The sequence below is a fragment of the Camelus dromedarius genome, chromosome 15 (assembly GCF_036321535.1).
Source record: "Camelus dromedarius isolate mCamDro1 chromosome 15, mCamDro1.pat, whole genome shotgun sequence".
NCBI classification, from domain to species: domain Eukaryota; kingdom Metazoa; phylum Chordata; class Mammalia; order Artiodactyla; family Camelidae; genus Camelus; species Camelus dromedarius.
This window is the reverse complement of record NC_087450.1, coordinates 44,461,062-44,467,347: the sequence shown is the minus strand read 5'-3', so window position 1 is coordinate 44,467,347 and position 6,286 is coordinate 44,461,062.

Below are 6,286 nucleotides of genomic sequence, written 5' to 3'. Positions count from 1 at the left end.
TGGTCTGTCATACTTGAGGTGTCTGTGAGTCTGTGCAGGTCCACCCTCTCCATGTGAGCACGCCCCCAATGGTTGGAGTGCTGGGGACGGCCCAGGTGGGAGCATTGAACATGGACTCTGCCCTCCCAGGCCCTGGGCACTCCCACCTGTCTCCTCTCAGTCTCCACTCTGGGCTCTTCCTGCTCCCTTCCACCCTCTACTCTACCCTGCCATCAGAGTGAGCAGCTTAAAGGCACCTTTTTTATATTCAGCCCATGATATGTGTTTCTCAAGTAATGAAAAACAAAAAAAAAAAACTCCCCTTGAGGACAGTATTCAAAATTGTTTGGAAAACTCAGGCTTAAGGCCATAGCTCATACTGTATCTTCTTCTTCTAAGAAATTATCGATGAGGAGCCATATATGCTTCTGATTGCTCTCCCTCTCATGTAACTATCACAATGTAGATCTCTCTCCGCTCATATGTGTGTGTGTGTGTGTGTGTGTGTAGGAGTGGTATTTTGGGGTAAATTTATTGACATATAGAACATACATCCAGCCAAGTACACAAATTGTATGTACCACTCACTCTGAGTTTTCACAAAGTGAACACACCTGTAAGCCTGACCAGCCAAGAAACAGACCTCTGCCCTCATGCCCCTCCAGTCGGCCTGACCTGCAATGACTTCTAATATCATAGATTCATTTTGCCTTTTAAAATATATATATAATGAAACAACACAATAAGTGTCACTTTGTGTCTAGCATCTTTTTTTTCTTTTAAATTGAAGTATAGTTGATTTACAATGTTGTGTTATTGTCAGGTATACAGCAAAGTGACTCAAAGATTCTTTTTCAGATTCTTCTCCATTATAGGTTACTGTAAGATATTGAATATAGTTCCCTGTGCTATACAGTAGGTCCTTGTTGTTTATCTATTTTATATATAGTAGTGTGTATATGTTAATCCCAAACTCCTAATTTATCCCTCCAGCCCCTACATTCCTCTTTGGTAGCCATAGTTTGTTTTCTATGTCTATGAGTCTATTTCTGGTTTGTAAATAAGTTCATTTTTGTTTAGACTCCACATATAAGTGATAAGTGTGGAATATATTTGTCTTTCTCTGTGGCATCTTTTGTTCAACAATATATTTGCTAACTTTGCATTTGTGTCTAGTATACATACAAACATACACACATATACATATATGTATATACATACTCTAGTGCATATATCCACATACACATACCTGAGTGTGAAAAATATAAAATTTCTCCCTTTTCTTGCTTAAATATTCTAAATCAAATCTTATGTCACTTCATCCCTACGTCCTTCAGCATGCATCTAAAAACTATGACTAGTATCTTACACGAGCACAGGGAATGCCATTCTCCCACCTAACAAAACAAAACAAAAATCCTGGCCATCATCTACTATCCCATTCATATTAAACATTCCCAAATTGTGTATTTATAAGAGAGATTCACAGATACAGGTGTAGCTCTGACCCTGTCGCTGCTCCTGCCTCCTTTCGTGCCTCCTCCAGTTGGTGTGTATTAGCATTGCCTTTGAAATGAAATCCAAACCCCTCCCACATCAGCCACGGATCTCCAAGTCTGGCTCAGAACTCACACAATGGTCAGGGTCAGCCGATTAAGACTCCTGTGTGGTTTCTGAATCCCCTTTATACCACCCACCAGGTCCTGGCCTCTTTGTGAACATCTCCCCCAAACTTCCCATGATATTTACAGGTAGGACTCCCTTCCTTCGGCTGAGGTCAACTCTGCCTGCCCCCGCTCCCAGCATCCATCCTTAGCCCTAGGGGGCATACCAAATAGGCCTAGCTCTTTTTTCTACAGGGAATACCTTCAGATTTTGGAAATAGCTCAGGACCATTCTCTCCTCACTCCCCATCCACTTAGACTATGAATTTTAGAGCATTCCCCTGGCCCCAGTCCACCCCCTCTCTTTATTCCTGCTCCATACACGCGTACATCCCCGATTCTGGGCCCTTCCTAATGCTGTCTGCTCTGCAGCCTCCCCACCTTCACCTGTCAACAACCCATCAGACTCCCGAGGCCAGTGTCACTGCCACCACCTTCAGGAGGCCTTTTCTGAGGTATTCCACCTGAAATGTTCTCTGCATTAGCCAGAGAACCTTCATGGCTGCCTTGTGGTGTTTATTGTGTTCTGACTTGTTCTAAACTTAAGCATCTTTCGCATCCCTCACCAGATTCCAGATTCTTTGAACACAACCTCTTCCTTACCTGGGTTTGTTTTTCTTGGAATTTCTAGCAAACAGAAGTGCTAACAGTAGGTACTCTCTGTGTGTTCACTGGTGGAATCTATTACTTGCCATAAACAGATACTCAACTCATATTGGCTTAAATGGAATAGGGAATTTCTTGCCGCAGGATGGAAAGCCAGAAGCACAACCAATTTAGGCATGCCTGGGTTCAGGAGATCCAACAAAGTCAGCAGAAACCTGTTGTTCTCCAGTGCTCAGCCCTGCTTCTCTCTCAGTTGGCTTTATTCCTCATAGCCTCTCCCCAGGTGGTAGTAAAGAGTATTGTCTCCCAGCTGGAAACAGAGTACGCCTTTCCCAAGGGTTTCAGCCAAAGCCTTAGGTCTGACTCTCAAAGGCCAGTCTTGGGTCCTTTGTACAACCTTGAACGGTCAATAACTGCTGCCAGGGAAGTGGGGGTTCTGTTTGGCAGGACTGGATCATGGGTCCTTGTGTCCATCCCTAAGGCTAAAGGGTTAAGGTCAATGGAAAGTGGAGGCTCCCCCAAAGGAAATCAGGAGGCTCTTACCAGAAGAAAGGGGAGTGGATGCTAGGCCAGCCGAACAACCGAGATTCGGCAGCCCTGGAAGGAGGCCTGAAACAAGCGATGAGGCCTTCTGCTCTCAATCCTTCTCTGAGAGCCTCTTATAACCCCTGTGGGCCCAGAGTGTGGAGGAGAAAAACAAAGGCCTGGCACATGGGAGTCAGGAGACCTGGGTACACCCTGCTCTACATGCAAGGTAGGTGTGACCTTGAGCCCATGACTTACTTTTCTTTATCTGGAAAATAGGGCCAATAACGTGGGACCTGGCTACCACATACACTGTTGAGGGGATCAGATGAAACAGTGGTGGGTGACATGTCTGAGTCTGTAGAGACAGTCTGAAATGATTCAGTGCCATGCTAATGGGAAGATTCATTAACCCCTTTCGTACCAAGAGCCTGGGGCCTGAATACATGTGTTCAAATCCCAGCTCTGTTTCTCTTTTGCTATGAAAACTTGGGTGAGTTTACCTCTCTGACTTCAGTTGTCCTCACCTGTTGAATGGGGATAATAATTATAGAGTTGTTGTGAATATTAACTGAGTTAATATATATGACTCAATTAAAACACTGTCTGGTCCAAGGGAAGCCCCATAAAAGGTTTTAATAGGTGCCACCATTGTTATTGCTTCATGCCCCCACTATTGTGTGTGTTACTCTTTATTTTTCTCAGCTAGGTTGTAAACTGCCCGAGGGCAGGGTCCACCCAGGCCACAGACTTCTCTTCTGCTCCCCTGCCTCCGTTCATGCTGGGCAGATCCTGGGGCCAGGCAGATGGATGGTTGTGAGAGCCTGGTAGGATCCAGGACTCTGACCAGATTAGAAGTGGAGGGAGCCTGCCTGGAGCCTCTGGCCTGGGGTGGGGTGGGACGGGAAATACTTGTGCTGGGGTCGGAGTAGACCCCTGGACTTCCGGGTCTTCAGAATAGGAGGATAGGAGAGATGTGTTTCTGTGCGGGACTTGAAGACGCCTGGCAGGAGACTCATCCCAGATGGTGGAGCAGTGGGGAAAGAGTTCCCCCTTTAGGACTTCTGTGCTTCCCTTGCCCTATGACAGGGCCTACGTTCAGTCTAGGCTCTTGGTGGCAGATGAGGAAGCAGAAGCCTGGAGATATCAAGGGACTTGGCCCAGGTCACACAGCTGGCTACAGCAGGGCCATCTTGGACCTCTATTTCCCAACTCAAAGCCCAACCCTGAGCCACCTCTCCTTGTGCAGATCTTAGACCCTGAAGAGGAAGTGAGGGAAGTTGTCCTGTTCCTTCTCTCTGGACCCGACAAACATTCCTAACCAGGGGTAACTTTGTTCTGACTCATAGGGACACTTCTGAATAACAGCACTGGCCACTTTATCTCTGGAATGTTTCTGGCTTACATACACACACACACACACAAAACTGGGGAAGTACCCTTTTTTTTTTTTGCCTGAGTCTTACTAGGGCAGTGACTATTCAGTCTCTCCTAGGGGGCCATAAGCAGGTGACCAGAAAGGCCTCATTTGCATCTGCTTTCTGAGAAGTGTTGTATAAACTTTAGTATGATGCTAAATGTGGTCTAAGGCAACAAAGAGGTTTTGCTGTTGTTCACTTTTTTTTTTTAATTAAAGGTAACATACAGTAAATAGAGTGCCCTAATCTGAGGGTAGAGCTAGATGAATTTTTTTTACATACATATAGATGTAACTACCACCCAGATGCGGAACATTCCATTTTAATACTATTAGGACTGCCTCTAGAGCAATAGTTTCTTGACTTCCTTGTTTTCCTATCTTCTCCTTGGTGTGTATCCCATACATGAAATGGGAATCATGGTGGGTGAGGAAACGTCTCATGTCTCAGAGTACTTAAGCTGGGATGGTCTCCCTTGGAATGTAAAGGAGGTTGTGTAAGGCCACTGGGAGGAGTCAGCATTGCTTATTCATCCAGCTCTTTCCTCCAGATGCTGATCTCTTTTGATCCGTGGTTCCCAGCTTTTTTTTCTGTCCCCACACCTGAGGGATACAACACATTCCCTCTGGATTAGTGGCTGAGTGTATCAGTGAAGTTTAAAGGGAGGGGAGGCACAACTTGAAACGCTGTGCGGGTTATTCTGATGTTTATCCCGACTCCAGGGTGATGCATGAGACTCCCTGATTGTATTTCCCTCATCCTGAAATGCCACTCATGAGAAGATACATCTGGGTTGAAGAGCATCTGTGCTGGTTATTCCCCATTTGCTGAGTGTGCCTTCCTGACTCCTACCAGATCCACTGCTTACCCTTCCTTGCCCATCTCTGTGCCCTGGGAGGCTGACTAGGGGATGGGAGAGATGGTCTGCTATCCCTTCCCTCATCCCCTTCAGCGTTCTTTCTGGCAGGGGCTGCTTCTCTGTATCCTGCTGGATGGCCCTCTTCCATGGTCCCAGTGTGCTAATGATTTTCTCCCCTTTTCAACCCTGGGGGTGGTCACAGTTTCCAGCTGTTACTAGGCTCTTGGTGCGGCAGGATTCCTTGTTGCTCCCTTAGCCCCGCCCATGGAAGATGCTCTCTAAGGAGATGCTCCATGGAAGCCTCTTCCATTGAACCATTTGGGCTGAAGTCTGTTTCCTGATGGACTCCTGACTGATCCAGAGATCTGTGGACAAACAGAAACGCTTCCATATTAAATAGTCACTGATTATAGCATGCATCCTGGTTTTCAGAAATGTTAAAACATCAGCAAAATGTGTGGCTTCCAATAGAGAAATGATGGCAGATTTGCTCAGGCATGATGGATAGAGGACCATTTATCATTAAGCCATGGAGTTTGACCTGTCAAGGCTGGGAGCATGGGTAACAGGCAGAGCACGGGGCGTAAAGTCAGGTGAGATGGGTTTGAATTCTGGCACCCACAGGTTGGGAAATCTGGAGTAGGCTGCCTTGCCACTCTGTTCCTCAGCCTCCTCTTTGGCAATCCAGAGTCACCCTGACTGTTGTCACACCCCCAGGAGGGATGTTGTGTGAGGAAAAATGAGGCCATGTATGTGGAAGGGCTTCATGAACTGCCTGGCACTCTGAGCAGGCAGCCATTCAGGGATTCAAGTCAGGGGCCAGTGTTGGACAGGAGGGACAGGAGGAAACTCCTAACTTCAGTGCAGGGAGGGCCCAAGACCAAAAGAGGCAGTGAGAAGACAGCCCAAGCTGCCCTTTCCCCCTCATCCCAGTTTACCACCTCCTCTTCTCTTACTTGACATGACCTTTCTCTGCCCTGGGTAGTGCTAGGCAGAGAATTAAGGAGCACCTATAAGTGTAGGACAAAGTCATGCACCAGATGAAGTCCATGCTTTCTGGAGACCAGGAAGAGAAAAACAAAGACATTCCAGGAGGAGGCAGGTCATACATGTCCTGGGTAAGAGGAAGAGTCTGGTGTCATAGAGGCCCACCTGCACTTCCAACTGGGTCACTAATCCTCTAATTCTCCTGGGCAGGTTACTGAATGTCGCTTTCTTGACCTGCAACCAGAGAA